Source organism: Triticum aestivum, chromosome 2B, assembly GCF_018294505.1.
Source record: "Triticum aestivum cultivar Chinese Spring chromosome 2B, IWGSC CS RefSeq v2.1, whole genome shotgun sequence".
NCBI lineage: Eukaryota > Viridiplantae > Streptophyta > Magnoliopsida > Poales > Poaceae > Triticum > Triticum aestivum.
In genome coordinates this window covers 314,056,187-314,082,746 of record NC_057798.1, presented here as the reverse complement: position 1 = coordinate 314,082,746, position 26,560 = coordinate 314,056,187, and positions in this window count along the sequence as shown.

The following is a 26,560-nucleotide window of genomic DNA, read 5'->3' as shown; positions in this document are numbered from 1 at the left end:
GTTGACCCTAAGGATGATTGTTGGAAGCAAATGCCAAGTTCATACCGAAAGATCATTAAAAACAATACCAACTTGCGGATGACAAGGTAGTACAAGTACCAATATCAAACTAACTTATAATCTTTTTACTCCTAGCCCTAGTGTTCGTCTGGTAGAAAATCTTGCAGAGCACCAGCTCCCACTCCTTCTCTTGCTCCAGGTCCCCGAGGTGGTACTCATGCATGACCCAGTTGGTACTCTGCTGGTCAAAGTTCTTGTTGGTGTGCAGCACCAGAACCTTTTTGCTACCCGTCTGCCGGCCGTTGGCTATAACCGGCGAGGTATTGCCGGTCTTGTGCCACATCGCGTGCATGCCACACTCTGACTGTATCTTGCGACGCGTCCACGTGCCCCTTTTGAACGCCCTAGAATTGCGGTGGAAGAAATGCTTGCTTAGGCCACTCAGTGTGATACCTGCAGTATTGTCGAATACAGGTTTTAGTGTACGTAGTTGGCATTTTCATAACATCTTTGGCATGTTGCAATCACTTGTTTTACTTTTCATTAACTGTCAAATTGTAATTGCTTCACTAGGTCTGCATTTAAAAAGAAAAATAGAGCAATAAACAAAGGAATATGTGTGTGCAAGTAGACGGCCAATCGGTGTCTTACCTGGAAGTTTCTCAGGATGGGTGTAGCATATGCCGTTCTCGCTGTCAATGGTTGGTATAAACAAATCGATGAGAGGGTGAGATCTCGCGCTGTCAGCACTCACTTTGGCCTCAAGGTGCTCGATCAGCTCCTGATCCGTGGGATCAAACTTGACGCCAGCCGGCAGCACCGGCCAATACTTCTTGGACTTGCATCAGTTAATTCCAGTTATATGGTACTCAATGTATGATCGATCGACTTTTTTAAGTGAATAATGAAAGATTTCGACAGATGAGTGGTACTCCAAATCTGAAGTCCAGAATACTCGAACACGCCACCGGGATTCTTGTCACACCTCACGCGCAGCGTGTTGTCACGTAAATTCAATGTGTGGACATGATGAATAATTTGACCGACATATACTAATACTGCTATTGTACTACTTACTAGTCATATTTACTGTCACATTTTAACCATAGGTTTAACTAATAAGTAAGCGCTTGAAGCCTAACTGATATATATATATATATATATATATATATATATATATATATATGGTGGGTCTATTATGATAACACCCCTTAATACCCTTATTCTGATAACACCCACCTTATTCTGCTAACACCTAGACAAAAACACATCGCGAGCTCCACCGAACTACAAACGAATAAAGTGAAAAGACACCCCGGCACCCACGTCCAACCTTACCCGTTCGCCACCCTGCCACCTGCCACCTAACCCACCCACCCACCCCCGTCTTCTCCCTCCCACCCGTGAATCCTCAGCCAAATCCCCGCCTCCCCACCACCTTCCTCTCCAATGGCGGCCCCCACAAGCCGTCCCGCCACCTTCCTCTCCGCGCATGGCCGCCGCAAGCTGCCCTGCCACCTTCCTCTCCGCGGTCGGTCGTCGCGAGCCAGAGCCACCCCACCAACATCCTCTCCGCACGCGCCGCGGCAAGCTAGTGCCACCGCGCCACTTCACACCCCACGCCGCCGCGCCAACTCTCACCTCGCGCCGCCGAACCTCCAAACACCTTCCCTCCTTAGTCCACCTGCCCCTGCATTCACCAGCCGCCGGATCTGCCCGGTCGGCCATCCTCTCGTGGCTGCCCGGGGTCAGATCCACGCGTAGTCGTCCCGGGATGGGAGGGATAAGGTGGAGGGACGGGGACGGGAGGGGAGGCTCGCCGGCGACCCCCGAGCTTACTCCTCTGTGGCGACGTCCTGGAGTTGTCGGGTCCCGACAAGACCCCGCCAGTGGAACAACATCGAATGAGGATCGATGTTTCATGGCCGAGCAGTTCGCGCGAACCGGCGACAATGGTAGCAACGGCTTGGTCTCCAACGAGTTCCACCGGTCGTCCGCAGGTGGGATCCTTGGGTGAGCATTGTCCCTGTTCCCTTCTCCCGCCTCTCCTAATCTTCTCTCTTGCAGGAGCCACGCCGGTCATTTGCAGCTCGTTTGCTTCGCCCCCTGCAGTACTGATGAGTCCATGTGGATGATTCAAAAAAATGTCGCCCCTCTCGTGCACCCAGGGCACCTCCTAGCGCACTCTCCTCTCCGCAGTGCACACTGGTGCACGCGCAGTCCGTCCCCTGACAGCCTGCAGTACGGCAGTCGTGGTGGTGCAGCCTGCTGGCGTGCGTGCAGTCCGGCAAGGGAGCACATGCAGTGCTCACACGCCACGGTAGTGCCATCCCTTCTCCTTCACTGCGTGAGCACCACCGTCAAGGCGTCACCAGTGCCCCGACTCCCCTCCATCTCCACTCCATGCCATTCGGATTGCGTGGGCAGTGGATGAATCCACTTTGTCATCCCTGGTCGTCGTTGACCATCTCTCCTGCCAGTGTTCGGCAGCTCGCAGATGTGCGTTTCTTCGATTTTGCAATTTGCTATTCTGTTTGTGTGTAGTCCAAAAAATATGTTTTCTGTGATGTGAGATGTTATGCAAAAAATTTAATAGTGAAAAAAATGCAGCTCACTCACCCAGGTGGCGGTGCACTTTGTGGCGCCGAAAAAAGTTTCACTTGCAACTCTAAAAAAAACTGTACTATAATGATGAGTGGGTGGGCTTTGTTGTGTTATAAAATGATACTCGGATGCGGTTCGGTTTTAGAACCTATGTGGTTCACTTGGTAAAATGAGAAAAGAAAACATCTCAAAACGGAGTTCACTCCTTTGTAGACGTAGTTCACCAGCTTCTGCCCGTGGTTCCTCTGACCTCGTCTTTGTGGTCCACTTTCATTCAATAATTTTTTTAGAGAAAATACGAAAGAAAAATCATACAGTGCACTTACCCCTTAGATGCAGTGCGGTTTTCCATTTGAAGCAGTATAGTCGACCGTCTGATTCGTCTAGTAAAGGAAGAAAATTGATGCGGAAACGACAAATAAAAGTAATGCGGTTGACTTCTGTATAGTGTTGTGGTCCACTTATACCCGATGGTGAAGTGCGGGTCACTTTCTCATGTGAGAAAAATTATGTCCGACAAAAAGAAATCAAGAAGTTCACTTGCCCGTCTCATGCACTGCGGTTTCCTATATGAAGCAGTGCGGTTTTCTGTCCGATGCGGTTCACTCGTCAATTTGAGTGTCACGAAAAACAGAGTGTCCGCATTTTGCTAATTTTAAAACTGCTCTTAAACCGTAAGGAATTAGAGAGAGTGTTCTACATGAAAAAGTTGCGTCTCGTCGATATCTTTCCAACGGCGTATCATTTGAATCATTTCGATCAGTGGTTTGTGAAAAAATCGTGAAAAACGGCCGCTGCCACTCATTGTCAGCCACACCATTTTCAAAATTAACTGAAAACCGTAAGGAACCTCAAAAATATTTCTACGTGTGAAAGTTGTGCCTTGTCCATAGCTTTCCAACAACATATTACACGCCTCATTTCGATAAACGGTTCAAAAACTAGAGCGAAAACAGTACCAAAAATTTGAAAAAATTTGAAAAATAAAATTCCTCGATTTAGTAAAATTGAAACTGCTCTTAAACCATAACTAATTAGAGAAAATGGTAGATATGGAAAAGATGCACCTTGACGATATCTTTCCAACGGTGTATCATTTGCTTCATTCTGACAAGCGGTTTAGAAGAAATCACGAAAAAACGCTCTCTGCCACTCGTCTTGGGCCGCACTATTTTCAAAACTACTCTCAAACTGTGTGGAATCTGGAAAAATGTTCAACATGTCGAAGTTGCGTCTAATCCATAGATTTTCAATGGTATATTACATGCCTCATTCTGATAAATGGTTAAAAAACTAGAGCGAAAACAGTACCAGAAAAACATCGCATGCCGTTTTTTCCGACGAGAAGTTCACTTGTGTGAGTACTACAGCACACTTGGTTCAAAGAATGACATACACTTGTGTTGAGCGTGTAGTGCGAAAGTGTTATCAGAATAGTTATTCTGCTAATAATAGCAGAATAGACCGGCTATATATATATATATATATATGTGTGTGTGTGTGTGTGCGTGTGTCTATATATATATATATATATATATCTATATATATATATATATATATACACACACACATCTGGGCTATTTTGTTTCGCGATACAGAATATTATTCTGTTACCCTACTTGAACTGACAGTTTCAGGCTGTTGTACTGATACTTTTCATCTCGTCGAATTGATCGTCTTTTCGTCGGAATGTGGTGTGTAATATATCGTTGGAAAGCTCTTGACATCTACATTACAAGTATATAGGAATTTTATGCAAAATCATCACGGTTTAAGAGCAGTTTTGGAAAACAATGTTTTTTAAACCGAAAATGTGAATCGTATTTTAGACTCAATTTTCAAATTGTTTGTCGGAATTAAGAAAATAAGATGGCGTTGGAAAGCCGGTAAAAATCCGCATCTTTCATATATCTACTGTTTTTTCAAATTATATACAATTAAAAACTAATTTAAAAACAATGAAATTCTGGGTGAAACGTATTTTTGGGTTTTTTTGCAAACGGTTTGTCGGATTGACGCAAATGATATGGCGTTGGAAAGCTATGGAAAATGCAACTTTTTCATATAGAAATATTTTTCTAATCCCTTATGGTTTAATAAAAAATTCAAATATGATTAATTTGATTTTGAACGCTATTTTTTAAAAAAGTTTATCGAAATGGGCAAATAATATACCGTTGGATAGCTATCAAAAATGCGAAACTTAGTCATGTTGAACGTTTTCTCTACTTCGCAACCGTTTAAGAGTAATTTGGATTACGGCATGACGAATCCTGTTGTTTTCTCGTCTGAAAAACAGAGTAGTCGTACTGATATATGTGTATGTTTGTATTAAGCTATTATTTAGAGTAATTTTGAATGGTTCCGAAAAAGGGTACTTGTACTAATGTTTGCATGGGTTTGTACTAAGCGTGTTTTCACTAACTAGACTTCGCTATGTTTTGCTCGTAAGTTTTCAATCGTTTATTATATCGTCGCCCCTATACTTGCATGGTTTATATCATCGAACTGAATGATTTTTTATAATGAAATGTTTTTTAATTCTTTTTTGGACTAAACTTGTTTTTACAACAATTTTCTGGAGTTCTCTTATTTTATGACTTGTACTTTTCTCATTTGAATTGCACGGGGTTTCTTTTTGCTTGAACTTTTACAAGTTGAATTTCTGTCATTTCTTTTATTTTGAACGGACCACCGTTTTTAACTTGTACTGATCAATATTTTTAATTCAACCATTTTTCTTTGTAGAATGGACGAATATATGTTCGAGAAAAAGAGTACTTGAACGGATGATGTATGGTTTCATACTGAGCGTGTTTTCACATATTGAGCGTGTTTCGTGACAATATTCTAGACTTCTCTCATTTTGAACTCAGCTCCTTGAGTGACCGGCCACAAAACAAGAAGTTGTACTGTTGAGCATAGCTCCTTGAGCGACCGGCCACACAACAAGAAGTTAAGTAGTACTGTTGAGCAGGAGGTCCTCGACCCCGACCACGTAAGTACTTAGTATGATGATGTATTTGTATTGCCCAAAAACATACACGGAAGCACAAAGTAAACATTGAAGTACATTGGCGCTCACAGGAATAATCACACGCACAAAAACTTTTTCTTTGATTTGTTAACGAACTGATGATATAAATACATAGTGAACTGCTACACTTAGTGTATGTTTTCTTGTACAAGCCATATATTGAAGCATGGATCTGGCTCCCCTAATTTTTAGAAACGAAGTGAGGGGCTTAATTTAACTCCTCTGTCCACAATCCAGTAGCAACGAACGTCCCTGCTTCCGTGTAGTATTCTACTAGGTAGTTGTATACACTACTCTACATTCTGTACTAGCTGTTGTGGATGTACTACTTGAATGAAAACTTCAGTTTAAAAGAGGACAAAGCTGCCACCTGAAATAAAGCTTCAAAGAAGAAGAATGAGGCATATAGACTTATGCTACTGATACTTGAGAGAGAAAAGAGAGCAGAGCTTTTACTATTTTTTTGGCACCAAATGAAGCCGGTATTGTTTAAACAAATATGCATGCTACTCACAGTATGGAAGGCCCAAACACGATTAAACAACTCCGATGAGAGATGAAATAACTAGTACTTCACCGGACTGAATATGATCTAAAATTTTGACACTAAAAACAAAGTCTCCAGCATTTCTATAAAAAAGTCGGTGCAATGAAGACACAAGCGGCATTTTCTGAACGAAGCAACCTAAGAAATGAAATACTACAAGAGCTCCAACATAAGTATTTTAGAACTCATGGTGCCAATATATATCTTCGGCCAAATATGTCTTCAATAGTTTGAATTCTTGATTGTTGACAAAGTTAATTAGCATACAACTTCAGTGCTAGAAATGTTTCAAAACACAAAAGAGAAGGAGTGCCGTCAGTCGGTCCCTGTAACTTTTGAAGATTCTATTTTCTGCAATTTTACAGATCATTTCAAGGTGCTCAAACCCACTAGCCTGAATTGCAACACTTTGTTGAGTCGAATAAAACAGGTGTCACATGTGCATGAACAGTTCAAAAATTCAAGTTTCATCAGTGCAAAGCTCACATGAATGCAAGTGAGATGCTCGGTCCAAAGAGAGGAGGGGCCATACCGGGGGTGCCTCTTGTGCGTGCCCATGGCCAGAACTTTTAAAGAAGCTACAACTTTCTGTTGCCCAAATGTGTACATAATTTCAAGTTTTCCAAGCACAAACCTTCTTTTCTTGTTTGTTGACAGGCATGCCGCCCCTACTCCTATGGACTGACGGCGCCAACGAAGTGGAGCTGAAGGAGCGAGGATCACGAGCAACCTATGGACTAAAACTCACCCTGAATAGTTTGACACCAATGCCATGTTTTTGGAAGGGCAATGACAGTCAACATCTTATAGCCCTTTTTTTTGATAAAATAGCTAAACTTATTTAGCAATAAAATAGCAATAAAATAGCTGAACTTATTTAGGAGTAAGATAGTTTTTGGATTTCCTGAACTCCATCAATTGATTGAAAACAGAATAGGTTCATTTTAGCAAGTCAAGATTCGGAAAATAAATCTATCAAAGCACACAGATGTAATCCTTAATAGCCATCATCAAACTAAACTTGATTTGTAATTTCTTCAGAAACTAGAACAAATAGAGGACAGCCGAGCGACGAGCAGGGAGACTCCTTACAGTGAAGAAATAGGGGTTGACGGGGATGGCAGTGGACATCCAGAACTAGAGGATACTGAAGGACTCAAATTTTATAATTAGTTCATTATAGTAATCCTAAGCAGTTGGTCTTTTTAGTACATCGCAAGCTACCACATCTGTACTAACTATAGTGATGTATTTGTACTGCCCAAAAACACACCTGCAAGATGAACTAAAGGGGCGCTCCACCACCTGCAAGATGAACTGAAAATGCCGACTAAGGTGACCTGAAGAATCATGAGATGTTGAACTGAATATAGCCAAGAGAAGGAGATGAACGTACGGGGGGAGGTGGGGAAAAGTGGGCACCTCCCGAGATGCAGCGTCGAACGGCTTAGTGTTGTGTTGCTGAACGACCCAATAGTCGGGGCGCTGCAGCGATAGAGCCCCACCAGCGGAAGGAGGTAGCCATCAATCATCTTTCAAGAGAGCAGCACAAACCACTTCAACGCATCCTTTTTACATGTCATATCGTCTACTATTCTTTGCTAAGGTGCATGATAATGACTAGCCATTTCCAAGATGCAGAATCTTGTGCAGTGCTTAACAGACAATAATTCAGAATTCTTTTACAGTGGATTGTGTCCTTCTCCCTACAAAGGAAAATGTAGTCAAAAAATTTCACACTTCTGAATCAACAACAGCAGACATGAAATAAGGGAATGAGCAAAGCACAAACCAGTGCATCAATTGCCTCAATTCCTAGGCACCAGTTTGGCATTTAATAACAACTATGTTCGTCTTGCCACCCGTTCAGCTTTTGCTGTAACAAAAAGCACACATTAAAAAGCTTGTACTGGCGTGGGGAAGCAATATTCCCTGATGACAATGACCAATTAGTACTGGTAAAGGTAAAGGGAATCGAAACACCATCACCATGATGATCTTTCTCAGGTAGAGATGAAGTAGCATCAGCAATTACAAGTGTAGAGCAGCAGCAGGAGTGAGATTCAAGAGGAGCAGCAGCAGCAGTGAAATTTGAGAGGAGCAGAGCAGCACCCGTGCGAGAGAGAAAGCAGAGGAGAGCAGCAGAGTGCACATAATAGAAGAGGCCATAGCCGTTCAAGGGAGGATGCTTGGCAGTTCAAGGTCACCGAGTCCGGCTGTCAGAGGCCTCGCCGGAATTGGTTGGATGCTGCGACCAGGAGGGCGACGGGGATTGTGAGGCCAAGAGGAGGGAGGAGGTGGGTCGGTGAAGAATAAGAGTGTGTCTCGGATCTGGCCGTCGACGAGCAGTGGGCCTAGCTATGGAGGTCGTCGTCATTGGGAAGAGAGAGGGGGAGGGGAGGGGCACGAATGGCCATGGCAGCAGTGGGGGAGGAGGGCCATGCCGGTGAGCAGGTCGGTGGCGCGGTGGCGCTTCGCCAGGCGGAGGAGGGGCGGCAGTCGATTAGGAGGTGCGGGGCGGTGCGTCGTCGGGAGGTGGAAGCAAGGGCGGCGCCGGGAAGAAGGTGGGGTTGGGGCGGTGCCGGGAAGAAGGTGGGGGTGGGGCGACGCCTGGAAGAAGGTGGGGGGCGGGGCAACGCCAGGAAGGTGGGGGTGGGGCGGCGCCTGGAAGAAGGTGGGGTCGAGGCGACGCTCAGAAGAAGGTGGGGGCGGGGCGGCAATGGGAAGAAGGTGGGGGGCGGGGCGACGCCGGTAAGAAGGTGAGGGCGGGGCACCGCCGGGAACTAGCCGGGAAGAAGGTGGGAGCGCGGATACTATAGATCGGGCCCTATAAGGAGGCGATGGTAACAAAATAATATTATGTTACTAGTAACAGAATAGCCCAGCCCTATATATATACAGACGGTCTATTCTGCTAATATTAACAGAATAACTATTCTGATAACACTTCCGTACTGCACGCTAAAAACACGTGCACGTCATTGTTTGAACCAAGTGTGCTGCAGTACTCAGGCGAGTGAACTTCCCGTCGGAAAAAACTACACGCTGTGTTTTTTCGATACCATTTTTTCTCTAGTTTTTTAGCCGCTTGTCGGAACGATGCGTGTAATATACCGTTGAAAAGCTATGGATTAGGCGCTACTTCGCCATGTTTAAGAGCAGTTTTGAAAATGGTGTGGCGCATGAATAGTGGCTGCGGGCGTTTTTTCGCGTTTTTCTAAACTGCTTGTCGGAATGAAGCAAATGATACACCGTTCGAAAGATATCATCGAGGTGCATCTTTTCCATATCTATTATTTTCTCTAAATCATTACGGTTTAAGAGCAGTTTTATATTTACTAAATCGCAGAATTCTGTTTTTTCGATTTTTTCATGTTTCGTACTGTTTTGGCTCCAATTTTTAAATTGTTTGTCCAAACGAGGCGTGTAATACGGCGTTGAAAAGCTACGGACAAGGCGCAACTTTCATTTGTTGGAATGTTTTTGAGAATCCTTACGGTTTTTAGTTAATTTTGAAAATCGCGCAGCTGACGATGAGAAACAGCGGATGTTTTTCGTGAAATTTTTTCAAACCGCTCGTGGAAATTATTCAAATGATACACCGTTGGAAACATATCGATGAGGCTCAACTTTTTTATGTATATTACTTTCTCTAATTCTTTACGATTTAAAAGCAGTTTCAATGGAGGATATGTCTAGAGACTGAGGCAATGATAAGAGATTCTTTGTGTCTATGTGTATGGAGGATAGAGAGATGTGTACACGAGGCTTTTTGTTGTTTAACGTGGAGACACATATACATAATCAGAGAGTGAGTGTGTGAGATACACATGCGGACATGGGGAGAGATGAGGATCCAGATAAATGAGTGTTTGTGCGTGTCTGTGTGTGTTTGTGCGCGCATTTGTGTGTGAGAGGGAGTGTGTGTATGTGGACTAGAGAGACCACTATTGATGTAAACCTAGTATAAGGGAAAGGGGAATGGTCTGACATGTGTAGTAGCGGGATAGCATGGGTGCGGGCGCGTGGAGCAGACTGTTTGGAAGAGACATCGAGTGTGTGTGGGAGAGGGGTGTGAGAGTGAGAGAGAGGGAGAGAGTTAGCGACCGAGAGAGAGAGAGAGAGAGAGAGAGAGAGAGAGAGAGAGGAAGAGAGGGGGAGAGAGGGGTCATGTCCATAAATGGCGTATAGATAGGGAGACAATGTTGATGTTGTTTGAAATTGGCCTATCTACGGAGACGCAAGGGAGGCGAGTCATCGTGTGTGTGATAGGGACTTCATGAGAGATCTAGAATGGATGGTGTAGAGAACAACGTGCGAGATTGAGAACGATGATACATTAGGGAGCTATGGAAAGAGCCACGTCACATATGTATACAGGGAAGGAGCTGGGGCGGGTCCGCATGTGGGAGAGATAGAAAGAGGAGAGTGGTGCATAGGGAGAAAAAGTGTGCTTGTTTGAAGTGGGGGTGGTGTGTGAGGTGAGTGTGCGATAACCACATAACTAGGGAGATAGAGGTTTGGGGGAAACGTTTTGTGTGTCTGGGAAAGATACACTCTACATAGTGCGTGTGCTTGGGAAAGAGAGATGCCGAGAGACCTAGAGAGTGGGGGAAGAGATGTGTGCATGCCCAAGAGACGAAGTGATAGAGACCTATATTGGGGTCTGGACTTTAGAAGAGAGAGGGGTGTTAATGTGCTCGTGTGTTTGTGTCTGGAGGAGAGAACGGCTTGTGTGTGTGTGTGGGGGGGGGTGGCTTCAGATAAAGAGTGAGGTGTCTATATTTGAGGGACTTTAGCGTAATTGAGATATATATGGTCAATAGTGTGTGCACTCATGGTTGATCAATTTGTTTCACAGTTTGGACTATGAGATAATGATACTTTTGAACATGCGTGATATAACTTCATGTACCAGAATTAGAAACCTAAGATTGGAATTTTGGAATTCGACTCCATCATTAGCTTTTGTAATTCATTTAAACGGAGATACATTTTTTAATCCAGGATTTCATGATTTCAAATTCATATATCAAACCTAGAGATATACACATACGGGCATGTTCAAACTTTATAATCATCCACTTTATTCATACACATACACATTTTTTGCTTTTGTTATCATATTTAGGATAAACACATTTGGAATTTCATTTGAATTGGACTGTATGATGGTATTTACTTGTACTAGCTCAATGATCCATTTTCAATTGAATGGACAATCTAAGTTTTGAGTTGGAGACATTGATTTTAAAAACTTGCACTTTTTTTTGCATGCAAAACAAACAAATTCTAGACCATGATATCATAGTCCGCTGTACAAGAGCAGAATATAATTTCAGGCGCCAAAAGCTTTCAAACTTCCCGCTCACATCGAAATATCTCGCGCCCGAAAGTTTAGCTCTGTGATATTCCTGTTTTACCCCTGCCACATGAACGGAAAAAGGCTGCTTTGGTAACTCCATTGTTTTCCCCTCTTTGCCCCCAACATTCTTCCCCAGAGCCCCTCCCCTTGCCCTCCCCGACCCCCAACCACGGCAAGCCGCCGAATCTAGTCCTCCGCCGCAGCGGTGGACCTCACACCCCATGGATCTACCTTCCGCACCTTGGAACCCCCTACTGCCAACTCACCACTTCACTGGAGCCGCTTCAACGACTGGCATGTCCACCGCTCCAAATTTCCTTGACCGCCATCATGGTCCACCGCATCGGATCTGCTTAACCGGCGCCCTCGTCCACCATAGTGTAGGCCCTTCACCGACTCCCATGTTCGCCCCATCGCTGGCCCTTCATACAAGCCCTCGTCCTTCGCAACAGATTCGCCTCACCGAAAGCACTATACACCATGCCCGCCGAAGCCTTCATCCACTGCACCGGACCCGCTCCACAGACGCCATATTCAACTCCACCGGTCATGATTTACCGACGCCACAGCCTCATCAGGTTATTTTGATTTGTAGTCCTTCGGTTTTTCTCTTCATTATCGTGCAGCTATTCACTTACCATAGATGAGCTTTCGTGTATGTCGACAGGCGCTGCAACCGAAGCACAGGAGCCGCTTCAGCGACGGCGACAGCCGGCCCAAATTCAACCGCAACAGGAGCACCATCGACGACCCTTAGCTATCAAGTATGACAATGATACCCATACACCGCCGAGAATCAGGTACAATTATCCAACGGCCGGCGCCTACGTTCACTTTCTTAGCATAAGCACCGCACCTTTTAATTTTTTCAGGGCATCATTCAATTTTTCATGAGAAGCGTTATTCTGCTTGCACCTGTAGGGCCATACTTCTAGCAGTGAACATGTTACATGTGCTAAATTACATACCAGTGCACATATAGTTAATATGCTTTAGTTTTGTCCTAAGTATTACTGTACTTCCTAGATATCACTGTCTACTATTTTACTTCTTGCATGCTATATTTATGATAATGGTGTTGTTCTTATGCCACCTGTTGGTTCCATCAGACTGCTTCACGTTCTCTATGCTTAATTACACATCAGCAAACTATCATGTCGTTCCACTGCTTTTTGTTTGTTTTACCCTACATTTTCTGATGCTAGCTATTACATCACTGCTCCGAGCCTCTGTTCATTACTTTTTTGTGTGTTCTTGATCTTCCCAAGTTGCATGACTAATTTCATGCTTCTATTAATTATGGAACTGCCAACCCCATCAAGCAAAATATATGTTCTTTTGGGGTTGGCACCTCGAACAAGCATAACAAATTAAAAATAGAGGGAAGCAAATATATTGTCGTGTATGCACACACCCTTCTTTCATTAGTTTAGATGAACCATTGATAATCAATTCGAACCAGTGCATGCAATTAAAATTAGTTTTACCTAAATAGAGGGTGCAGAATGAACTACAACAATTAGATTTGCAACCACGGGATGCTAACGATATCTTCAAAGAACATTGCAATAGCAGCGAGGCTTCACAGCAACATATGGTAAGCCAATGTGTTTTAGTACATGTGAAATGTAATGCGAGTGGCTGCTTTCTTGGCTTGTGCACTCAACCTATAATCCTACAGAATTATAAATAGTTCAGTTGTATGCTTTGCTGTACTGCTTGATTCGAATGCTTGTTTGTTACTTGTTACGCTATACCTGAGTTGGCCAATATGTCAGCAGTTCCTGCTGCACTATCGTAAAGAAATGCATGCCTAATTCATTTGAGTGCTTAACTTTTCCTCTGAACTTCATCACAAGACTGTCTTCGTAGTCTATATGAGGCCACATTGTTAAGTGCTTTCTCATATTATTTCAATTGCTTAGATGCCTTGGCAACTTAAATATAGTGGTGGTACACTCCCTTTCAACTAGGGATGTCAACTGGGCCCCGTTTAATCCCGATTAAAGTGCACTAGTGGTATGATAGTTCAAAAGAGTTTTTGGTTTTTGAGGAAAATGAACTAGGGAGCTAGCAAAAACTAACTAGATGGGACCGGAGGATGTCATTTATTTGCCACTTACATCCCTAGTTTCATCTTACCATTTTAATTTCTTTTAGGCTAATGCTGCTTCGAACCATTTAAATATAGCTTGCCATGCTCGGCAATAATTCGTATGTCATTTACCATGTAGGCTTACTGCCTGGATCATGCGATAACTATCTCTTACTTATGTCCAGCGGAAACCATTCAGGATGCCGTTCACACTAGGACACAATGTACAACCCTAGAATCTATTTGTGGAAGCAGTGCGCCATCCATGCTACTAGATGGTAGCAGTTCAGAGGCAACACCACCGGAGAGAAGTCTGAGCACTGATATTATAGTTCTTGAGGCTCTACTAGAGGTAGAAAGAGATGGTGTGTCTGCCATGAATGAGGTAATCTTGATCTTGAGGCTGGAAATTATGCAATTAGCGGCACACATTATGCAAGCAACCCAAGGATTGGAGGAAGTAAGAATTTTGCATTTGAAGACGGAGGAGGTCATGCTGTTTCTGCTATCTAAAGCCCAGGGTACTCCCGACTCTTCTTTAGATACCAGCTGAAATTGTCATTAGATTATTGTACTTGCATGTTGTTTCATGCCTCTAAATGGATTATGTTGTAAGACCCCCTATGTTGTCCATGTGTTGTAATGATCCGAATTTTCTAGGCGAGGTAATCCTCATTACTTGTATGATTAACATAAGGTGAATTATTTTTCGTGTGAGCATATTGTATTGTATGAAATAACTGTTTGACTCAAAGTGTATCCAACCTACTGAATTCGAAGATCACAACATTTCTAAATCATAATCATATATAAAGGTGGAATAAATCTTTGTTGTGGTTTTGAAGAAATAAATAAAAAAATGTAGAATTATTTGTGGATATTCGTAATCGACTACAAATTGGATTTGAATTTAGTTGCCAGGGCCTAGGGCAAACGTGAATGCTAATTATCCCAAGTTTTGAATGAAGCGGCAAAACACCCACTATAATTTGTGGGATTCCCGAAGCATGTGTTTGCGAGATGGAAATTATTGTCTACCCCTGACACTTACATCCTTACCGACCGGATTTACACTGCTGTCGATAGGGGTAGACTAGTAACTTCAATCAGACGTGACACGACGGCCTCTGGGCCCATTCACACACGGTGGGCACCAAACGTGGGCGGCAAAACACATTTGATTCAAGCTCCTCCGAAAGACATGTGTCTCTCCCTCCATTTCCCCATTCATACGTAGTGGGCGGCAAAACAAACTCTCATTGTCCGAAATCTATGTAGGCTAATATTTTAAATAGGGGCAGATGTGTGATACGTCTCCGTCGTATCTATAATTTTTGATTGTTCCATGCCAATATTATTCACTTTCATATACTTTTTGGCAACTTTTTATACTATTTTTGGACTAACATATTGATCCAGTGCCCAGTGCCAGTTCCTGTCTGTTGCATGTTTTTTATTTCGCAGAAACCAAATATCAAACGGAGTCCAAACGGGGTAAAAACGGATAGAGGTTTTTTTTGGAATATTTATGATTTTTTGGAAGTAAAATAAACGCGAAACGGTGTCCAGGGTGGTCACGAGGTAGGGGGGCGCGCCCTACCCCCCCAGGCGCGCCCCTGACCCTCGTGGTCCACCCGTAAGGCGGTTGATGCTCTCCTTATGGCGCAAGAAAGCTAATTTTACGAGGAAGATCTGAGCGAAAGATTCACCCCAGTCGGAGATATGAATCTCCAGATATAAAGGAAACAGTGAAGGGGTAGAATCAGAGAACGCAGAAACAGAGAGATAGATCCAATCTCGGAGGGGCTCTCGCCCCTCCCACGCCATGGGAGCCAAGGACCAGAGGGGAAACCCTTCTCCCATCTAGGGAGGAGGTCAAGGAAGAAGAAGAAGAAGGGGGGCTCTCTCCCCCTTGCTTCCGGTGGCGCCGGAACACCGCCGGGGGCCATCATCATCACCGCGATCTTCACCAACACCGCCGTCATCTTCACCAACATCTCCATCACCTTCCTCCATCTATATTCAGTGGTCCACTCTCCCGCATCCCGCTGTACCCTCTACTTGAACATGGTGCTTTATGCTTCATATTATTATCCAATGATGTGTTGCCATCCTATAATGTCTGAGTAGATTTCTATTGTCCTATCGGTGATTGATGAATTGCTATGATTGGTTTGAGTTGCATATTTTGTTATTGGTGCTGTCCTATTGTGCCCACCGTGTCGCGCAAGCGTGAGGGATTCCCGCTGTAGGGTTTGCAATATGTTTATGATTTTCTTATGGTGGGTGGCGTGAGTGACAGAAGCACAGAACCGAGTAAGTAGGTTGTTTGCGTATGGGATAAAGAGGACTTGATGCTTTAATGCTATGGTTGGGTTTTACCTTAATGAATCTTTAGTAGTTGCGGATGCTTGCTAGAGTTCCAATCATAAGTGCATATGATCCAAGTAGAGAAAGTATGTTAGCTTATGCCTCTCCCTCAAATAGAATTGCAATAGTGATTACCGGTCTAGTAACGTAGTCAATTGCTTAGGGACAGTTGCACAACTCCTACCACAACTTTTACACACTCGCTATATTTACTTTATTGCATCTTTATCTAAACAGCCCCTAGTTTATATTTACGTGTTCTTTACTTTCTTGCAAACTTATCCTATCACACCTACAAAGTACTTCTAGTTTCATACTTGTTCTAGGTAAAGCGAACGTCAAGCGTGCGTAGAGTCATATCAGTGGCCGATAGGACTTGAGAGAGTATTTGTTCTACCTTTAGCTCCTCGTTGGGTTCGACACTCTTACTTATCAAAAGAGGCTACAACTATCCCGTATACTTGCGGGTCATCAAGACCTTTTTCTGGCGCTGTTGCCGGGGAGCAATAGCGTGGGGTGAATATTCTCGTGTGTGCTTTTTTGCTTTATCACTAAGTAATTTTTATTTGCTGTCCTTAGTTGTTTTCTATCTTTAGTCATGGATATGGAACACAAAATACCAAAAAAATTAGGTGTACTTGCTACTCATGAGGATGGGGTAACTCCTAAAACCCTCGATTCTCATCATGAGAAAAATATTTTGTACTACTTTGATAATCCTGAGAAAACCCCATATAACTTTATAATGGGAGTAACGTTGGATCAACGTGAATACTTTAGGGATTATCGCTCGACACAAAAAGGGAAACTATTATGGGATCAAATTAATATGTTGAAGTGGTATGGTTGGCAACTATGCGTGGAATATGATTATACTTGTTGCTCTAGGATGAATTCTCCGCACCTTCCCTTTTCATGCAAATTTAATGATAATAAAAACTTAGCTTCTTATGCTAATGGTATATATGATTACTATGATGTGGAACAACTAGAAGAATTTGTTGCTTTTATGGGTGCTTATGAAATTGAAGCTATGTGTAAAGAGTTTGAGGATTTTGATGATGCTGTTTACAGATCTGAAAATTTAGCTATCCTCAAATATTGCTATGAGAATTATAAATACAATTATGAAATTAATGCACTTATTAAGAAAGTCTCCGCTGTCCAAGAAGAGATTAATATTTTGCAGGAATCTATGGAAGAAGAAATTGATGGAACTATGAGCCCATTGGATGAAAGAGATGAGGAGGAGAGCGAAGAACAAAAGGAGGAAGAGCGGATTGATCACCCGTGCCCACCTTCTAATGAGAGTAACTCTTCAACTCATACACTGCTTAATTCCCCTTCGTGTTTACCAAAGGATGATTGCTATGATGACTGTTATGATCCCTATGATTCTTTTGAAATATCCCTTTTTGATGATGCTTGCTATGCTTGTGGCCAAGATGCCAATATGAATTATGCGTATGAATATGAACTTTCTATAGTTCCTTTTGTTAAACATGAAATTGTTGCTATTGCACCCACACATGATAGTCCTATTATCTTTTCGAATTCTCCCGACTACACTATATCGGAGAAGTTTGTGCTTATTAAGGATTATATTGATGGGTTGCCTTTTACCATTGCACATGATGATTTTGATGAATATAATATGATGTGCTTGCTGCTCCTATGTGCAATTATTATGAGAAAGGAACTCTATCTCCGCCCATTTATGTTTCCAATATGATAGAATTGCAAGAAACTGCTTATACTATGCATTGGCCTTTACTATGTGTGCATGAATTGTTCTCTTATGAAATGCTGATGCATAGGAAGAGAGTTAGACTTCGTTGTTGCATGATATATGTTACTTTGTGCTCATTACTAAATTACAAATCATTGTTAATTAAAATTGGCTTTGATATACCTTGGGATCCGGGTGGATTCATTACTTGAGCGTTAAATGCCTAGCTTAATGGCTTTAAAGAAAGCTCTGCCAGGGAAATAACCCGGAAGTTTTAGAGAGTCATTTATTTCTGTTGAGTGCTTTCTTATAGTTTAAAAACAACAAAAATAAAGAGGGGAACCTAAAAACTTTTCAAAAAGGAAAGTGAAAGTAAGAAAGACAAGCATTGTTGAAGTGGGAGAGCTCCTTGAACTTTGTTCATGCTCACGGAAACTTTGTGAATCTTGATTACAGAAACTTTTCAATAAAAATAATTATCCCCTTGTACAATTACATTGTATTATAAAAATAATGTGCCAAGGTTTGCCTTTAGGATATTTACAATACTTGTTGGTTTGTACGGTGTAGGACAGAAACTTTGGCTGTAGTGCAGGATTTTACATTTTTAATTGGAACATCAATTGATTCTGATTCCTTTTGCATTGTCTTGATGTACAACGTTTTTATTTTTCCGAATTTTGGTATAATTTTTGGGGTACCAGAAGTATGGTGGATGTTCAAATTACTACAGACTGTTCTGTTTTTGACAGATTCTGTTTTTGATGCATAGTTTGCTTGTTTTGATGAATCTATCAATTTATATCAGTGGATTAAGCCATGAAAAAGTTATATTACAGTAGACACAATGCAAAAACAAAATATGAATTGGTTTGCTACAGTACTTAGAGTGGTGATTTGCTTTATTATACTAATGGATCTTACCGAGTTTTCTGTTAAAGTTTTGTGTGGATGTAGTGTCTAATCGAGGATGTTTTGATGTGAGAAGAAGGAAGACAGGAAAGAGCTCAAGCTTGGGGATGCCTGAGGCACCCCAAGTAAATATTCAAGGAGACTCAAGCGTCTAAGCTTGGGGATGCTGGGGAGGAATCCCCTCTTTCTTCAACAAGTATCGGTATGTTTTCGAATTCGTTTCGTTCATGCATTATGTGCAAGTCTTGGAGTGTCTTTTGCATTTAGTTTTCATTTTTCTTTTATGCACCATGCTGGTATGAGATAATCCTTGGTTGATTTATAGAATGCTCATTGCACTTCACTTAAATCTTTTGAGTGTGGCTTTATAGAATGCTTCATGTGCTTCACTTATATCATTTGAAGTTGGATTGCCTGTTTCTCTTTACATAGAAAACCGCCATTTGTAGAATGCTCTTTTGCTTCTCTTATATTTGTTAGAGCATGGGCATATCTTTTGTAGAAAGAATTAAACTCTCTTGCTTCACTTATATCTATTTAGAGAGATGACAGGAATTGGTCATTCACATGGTTAGTCATAAAATCCTGCATAAACTTGTAGATCGTTGAATATGATATGTTTGATTCCTTGCAATAGTTTTGCGATATAAAGATGGTGATATTAGAGTTATGCTGGTGGGTGGTTGTGGATTGTAGAGACACTTGTGTTGAGGTTTGCAGGTCCCGTAGCATGCACGTATGGTAACCGTTGTGTGACAAATTTGAAGCATGGGGTGTTTCTTTGATTGTCTTCCTTATGAGTGGCGGCCGGGGACGAGCGATGGTATTTTCCTACCAATCTATCCCACTAGGGGCATGCGTAGTAGTACTTTGCTTTGAGGGCTAATAAACTTTTGCAATAAGTATATGAGTTCTTTATGACTAATGTGAGTCCATGGATTATACGCACTCTGACCCTTCCATCATTGCTAGCCTCTTCGGTACCGTGCATTGCCCTTTCTCACCTCGAGAGTTGGTGCAAACTTCGCCGGTGCATCCAAACCCGTGATACGATAGGCTCTATCACACATAAGCCTCATTATATCTTCCTCAAAACAGCCACCAAACCTACATATCATGGCATTTCCATAGCCATTCTGAGATATATTGCCATGCAACTTCCATCATCATCATATACATGACTTGAGCATTCATTGTCATATTACTTTGCATGATCGTAAGATAGCTAGCATGATGTTTTCATGGCTTGTCCGTTTTTTGATGTCATTGCTATGCTAGATCATTGCACATCCCGGTACACCGCTAGAAGCATTCATATAGAGTCATATCTTTGTTCCAGTATCGAGTTGTAATATCGAGTTGTAAGTAAATAAAAGTGTGATGATCATCATTATAGAACATTGCCCCATAAAAAAGGAAAGGCCAAAGAAGCCTAAATAAAAAAGGGGGCCAAAGAAGCCCACCAAAAAAAAGAAAAGAAAAGAAAAGGGGCAATGTTACTATATCTTTTTCCACACTTGTGCTTCAAAGTAGCACCATGTTCTTCATGTAGTGAGTCTCATATCTTGTGCTTCAAAGTAGCACCATGTTCTTCATATAGATTGTCTCCTATGTTGTCACTTTCATATACTAGTGGGAATTTTCATTATAGAACTTGGCTTGTATATTCTGATGATGGGCTTCCTCAAATGCCTGAGGTCTTCATGAGCAAGCAAGTTGGATGCACAACCACTTAGTTTCCAGTTTGAGCTTTCATACACTTATAGCTCTAGTGCATCCGTTGCATGGCAATCCCTACTCCTCACATTGATATCTATTAATGGGCATCTCCATAGCCCATTGATATGCCTAGTTGATGTGAGACTTTATCTTTTTTTGTATTCTCCACCTAACCTCCATCATTATATTCTATTCCACCTATAGTGCTATATCCATGGCTTGCGCTCATGTATTGCGTGAGGGTTGAAAAAGCTGAAGCGCGTTAAAAAGTATGAACCAATTGCTCGGCTTGTCATCGGGGTTGTGCATGATGGGGGCATTTTGTGTGACGAAAATGAAGCATGGCCAAACGGTATGATTTTGTAGGGATAAGCTTGCTTTGGCCTTGTTGTTTTGTAAAGACATGATTGCTTTATTGGTACGCTCGGAGTATTATTGTTTTATGTCAAATGATAGACTATTGCTTTGAATCACTCGTGTCTTAATATTCATGCCATGATTAGACATATGATCAAGATTATGCTAGGTAGCATTCCACATCAAAAATTATTCTTTTTTATCATTTACCTACTCAAGGACGAGCAGGAATTAAGCTTGGGGATGCTGATACGTCTCCGTCGTATCTATAATTTTTGATTGCTCCATGCCAATATTATTCACTTTCATATACTTTTTGGCAACTTCTTATACTATTTTTGGGACTAACATATTGATCCAGTGCCCAGAGCCAGTTCCTGTCTGTTGCATGTTTTTTGTTTCACAAAAACCCAATATCAAATGGAGTCCAAATGGGATAAAAACGGACGGAGATTTTTTTTGGAATATTTATGATTTTCTGGAAGTAAAATCAACGCGAAACAGTGTCCATGGTGGTCACGAGGTAGGGGGCGCGCCCTACCCCCCAGGCGCGCCCCTGACCATCGTGGTCCACCCGTTAGGCGGTTGACGCTCTCCTTCTGGCGCAAGAAAGCTAATTTTACAAGGAAGATCTGAGCGAAAGATTCATCCCAATCGGAGGTACGGATCTCCAGATATAAAGGAAACGGTGAAGGGGTAGAATCAGAGAACACAGAAACAGAGAGATAGATCCAATATTGGAGGGGCTCTCGCCCCTCCCACGCCATGGTAGCCAAGGACTAGAGGGGAAACCCTTCTCCCATCTAGGGAGGAGGTCAAGGAAGAAAAAGAAGAAGGGGGGCTCTCTCCCCCTTGCTTCCGGTGGTGCCGGAACGCCGCCGGGGGCCATCATCATCACCGCGATCTTCACCAACACCGCCGTCATCTTAACCAACATCTCCATCACCTTCCCCCATCTATATTCAGCGGTCCACTCTCCCGCATCCTGCTGTACCCTCTACTTGAACATGGTGCTTTATGCTTCATATTATTATCCAATGATGTGTTGCCATCCTATGATGTCTGAGTAGATTTCTATTGTCCTATCGGTGATTGATGAATTGCTATTATTGGTTTGAGTTGCATATTTTTGTTATTTGGGCTGTCCTATTGTGCCCTCCATGTCGCGCAAGCGTGAGGGATTCCCACTGTAGGGTTTGCAATATGTTTATGATTTGCTTATGGTGGGTGGCGTGAGTGACAGAAGCACAGACCCGAGTAAGTAGGTTGTTTGCGTATGGGATAAAGAGGACTTGATGATTTAATGCTATGGTTGGGTTTTACCTTAATGAATCTTTAGTAGTTGCGGATGCTTGCTAGAGTTCTAATCATACGTGCATATGATCCAAGTAGAGAAAGTATGTTAGCTTATGCCTCTCCCTCAAATAAATTGCAATAGTGATTACCGGTCTAGAAACGTAGTCAATTGCTTAGGGATAATTCCACAACTCCTACCACAACTTTTCCACACTCGCTATATTTACTTTATTGCATCTTTATCTAAACAGCCCCTAGTTTATATTTACGTGTTCTGTACTTTCTTGCAAACTTATCCTATCACACCTACAAAGTACTTCTAGTTTCATACTTGTTCTAGGTAAAGCAAACGTCAAGCGTGCGTAGAGTTGTATCAGTGGCCGATAGGACTTGAGAGAGTATTTGTTCTACCTTTAGCTCCTCGTTGGGTTCGACACTCTTACTTATCGAAAGAGGCTACAACTATCTCGTATACTTGCAGGTCATCAATGTGTAACTTCCCTCAAACGTGACACAACCTCCCTACCTGTCAGCCCCGTTCATACACCATGGGCGCCAACAGTGGGCGGCAAAACACCCTCTCCTCGCCCGAAATAGTTACCAGAAAATATTTGGGAGATGCGAGATTACAGTCCTATCCCCAACCGATGTGATGTCCGAAATTTTAAACGGGGGATAAGTTCATAACTTTCCCACATTTCAGACAAGCGCGTCCCAAAGTTTGAGATCCCCCCTCCCCCTCCATTTCCCTATTCATACACCATCGGCGCTACGACAACCTCCCCACTGCGGCCAGCCTCCTCCATCCGCCACCCCATCCCCCACCTTGCTGGAGCCGCTACCCCTACCCCGTCGTCCACTGCAAGAGATGGACGTCTCTCATGCACGACGCCGCACCAGGATCCTTTCATCGCGTCCTCTCGCTTGATCGGCACCATCGTCCACCTTGTTGTTGCCACTCCTACGACCGCCTCGTCCAAGACAACATGATTTATCCCCCGACCCGGCCGTCTGCCGTCTAAAGTCTTCTTCCCCGTTGACAGCCATCGCACCCGCAGCACCATCAACATATTAGCAGAGGCCTACACGGCGTCGCAAGAGAGGTGGTACTCTTCCATATGTGCTTAAGTTATTGATCTCACCCGGAAAATAGATTGTAAATTGTTTACTGTACTTTTCTTGTCCATACCAAATCGTAGTGGCTAGTTGAAAGCCAACATTGGTTGCAAAGTAGCTTTGTCTGGTTTTCACCTTCAGATTCGCCATGGCATGGTCACTATACTCATAAAGCTTATGGTTTCCCCCCTTTATATTCACTACCATCATCGTAGGTGCTTCGTGTCGTGCTAGCACTGCTCCTGAAGACCTCAACCCAAAGCTTACGTGTTGAAATACGAATCTGATATGATGCTCATATCACTAAAACAGAGAATGTTTAATTGGTCACCTAATGTTCCTATATTCATTTAGAAAAGCATGTGCGCCACCCACTGGTCCAGCTAGTTCCACTTTCCTGGTTTTACTCTTGATGCTTAGGGTTTCCCCTTTTATCTACTCTACTATGATCTGCATAGGTGCTTTCTGTCGTACTAGCATTACTCCACCCTTCAAGCTAAACAACAAAACACTCAAAATTCCAAAGCTTAGTTGTTCAAATAAGATTGTGATATGATACTGATATTAGTTAACAGACACATTTAATTGGTGAGCTAAAGGTCCCACTTAAGTATCCAAATGCATGTCGCGACGTATAGAGATACAGCAGAATCGCATTTCTTTGTCACTTGTTGACTATACTTTCTTGTCCATACCAAATCTTAGTTGTTATATCAAAGAAAACATCGGTTGCTATCTACCCTTTGCGCGGTTTGCAGCTTCAGATCTGCCATCCCACTGCTACAGTCAACACTATACTCATCATGCTTACGGTTTCCCATTTTATGATGACCATGATCAGCCTACGTGGTTTGTGTCATAATAGCACTGCTCCACCCATCGATCTAAACAAGCTTAGTTGTACAAATTCAAATCTGATATTATGCTAATATTAGTAAAACTGAGAGATGTTTAATTGGTCATCTAAATGTTCCTACTTTAGTTTTGAAATGCATGTGAGCCACATATGGAGAGACCGGAAGGAATAGTATTTATCTGTGCGCTCTGGTTCATCATGGGTGGCCAACTGACATTGTATAGAAAGACTTGTAATATCTTCAGTCTGCTTGCTCTTCTGCTCTTCTTTAAGATGATCCTCTTCTCTTGCGGTCGACTGGTCAGGTTGAGTTGTTCTCCCTTAGTATATTTTGAATCTTTCATGGCCAAGTCGACTTGTTCTTCTTCACTATATGTTGAAGCTATCATATGCGAAGTGTCATCACTTCTGGAGCTCTCGTATTTTGAGTAGTAGGCCACATTATATTAATGCACACACCAAATTACAGCATGCATGGCATCTCTTAGAAGAATTGCAGAGATAGCACAAAGGGGTTTACAAGGAGGCAGTATTGGATTAGAATCACTTCTGCATTACAAAGATAATCTCACTTGTTTTTATGTTTTCATGCATGTCAGATATTGAACATTATCAAAATGAATATGAGAATGGGCGCACGAGAGGAATATTGCGGAACAATCCACTGGCTAACAAACTTGGCATGGTGGAGGAGGGCCTATCTTATTCACCCTTCAAGGTGCTTTCTCTAACTTGGCAAGGTTGTACTGGTCGCACATATTTTGCATCTGACCTCTTGCATTACATCTACTTTGTTACACCATCTTCTTAGTTTAAGCATCATATATGAGTATATTCCATACCTATCCATTTTATGTACCTATTCCATGTGTCGTATGTTTTTCCAGTCAAATGTTGTTCTTTCGTAATAGATGTCCAAAAGAAAGAGGGTGAGTGCAGATCCTCAAGGAGTACAAACTAGGTATTTGGAAAAGGTAGTGATACCTGTTAAATCAGATAGATCAGCAGCCACAGAAAACACAGGCCCATTTGTACCACACTTTACCCCTACTCTAGTGGCCAAACCCCAATTAGAACTGCTGAGAGCCCAGCGTCAGGTACTGTCTATGATATCAATTCAAAATTTGAACTCCTAAATTTCTGCATGTGCCTTACCTTCTCTCTTGTATGAAAACTAATTTCAGATGAATCTCCTTGCTCGAAGGATCATACGATCTCACAACAATACTGAGCTCTACATTGATCTTTTGAGTACCTCTTGTCCTTTTGCCTTGTAACGATGTACTTAATTAATTGCTATTTGATTATGTATCATCAGTCTGCACTTGAGCTTCATTATCCTCTGTTTCTTCCAATATTATTTGATCTATATTTACTCTTTGCAAAATGTAGAATAATGGCAACACTTATAAATAATTTTCTTCGTGGAATTTATTGAATTATCCTTGTATCAACATGGAGAAGGGCTTTGTCAAGCCTTCAAACTTTGTTCTAGTATAGATTTGGAATGGCATCATTTCCTCCACTACCAGTTTTAAATTGTAGTTGTAAAAACTTGTTCCTTATGCAGAACAGATCCATTTATTTGCTTATATAATTGCTAAACCTGTTACATGTTTCCTTGTTTCTCTTTCAGAGTCGTATCTCTTATGCCAAGCAGAACTTTAGGGAAGATAGTGAGCCAAACCATCTTGAGGACAGCGAGATGACCCCAAGGTCCTATTTTGATGAAGATAGTGAGTTGAAGCTACTCACCAGCAGGTGTGCGAAAACCTCTGTGTATTTGCTATCTCAATCAGTTCAACCTCTTTAGTCTCAACTTAAAGCGGAAAGGCTTGCTTCAGCTCAGCTCCGACTTGAAGTCAAAGATGTAATGAAGATGTCAGAGGACTGCCTTGCGCACTATCGTGCCATATAGCTAGGGATGAAGCATCTATCGTTGACACAACTGAGGTCTCATCAGCTTGTTCGGCTGCTTGCGGGGCCCATCCTGGCCAGGCCTAGTGCCTTTTGAAGTGCTCTCGGTTTTGTATATTCTTTTGTCGGCACGTTTATTTGCACTGGTGGCGAACTTTGATGCCTAGTGGATGTAATATGTGTAATAGCCGTGATAGCCTAGCATAAGTTGCTTGCTTATTTATCTCCTTGTTGTCTTATCTATTTGTTTGCTTGTAGTGAGTGCAGTTTTTTTCCGCGGATTGCTAGTTGCTGCAATAACCTATTTTCTAAAACTAGGCCACAATAACCATGGGCTACATATTTACTGTAGTACACTAGGCCTCCTATAGGCCGTAGAAACAATGGGCCTTCTATGGGTCGTAGAAACAATGGGCCTTCTATGGGTCGTAGACACAATAGGCCTTCTACGGGTCTTATCATCAATGGGCCTTATACGGGTCGTATGATCGATTGGCCAAACATGGGCCAATTTTTGGGGAACGTAGTAATTTCAAAAAAATTCCTACGCATACGCAAGATCATGGTGATGTATAGCAACGAGAGGGGAGCATGTTCTCCACATACCCTCGTAGACCGAAAGCGGAGCGTTACGACAACG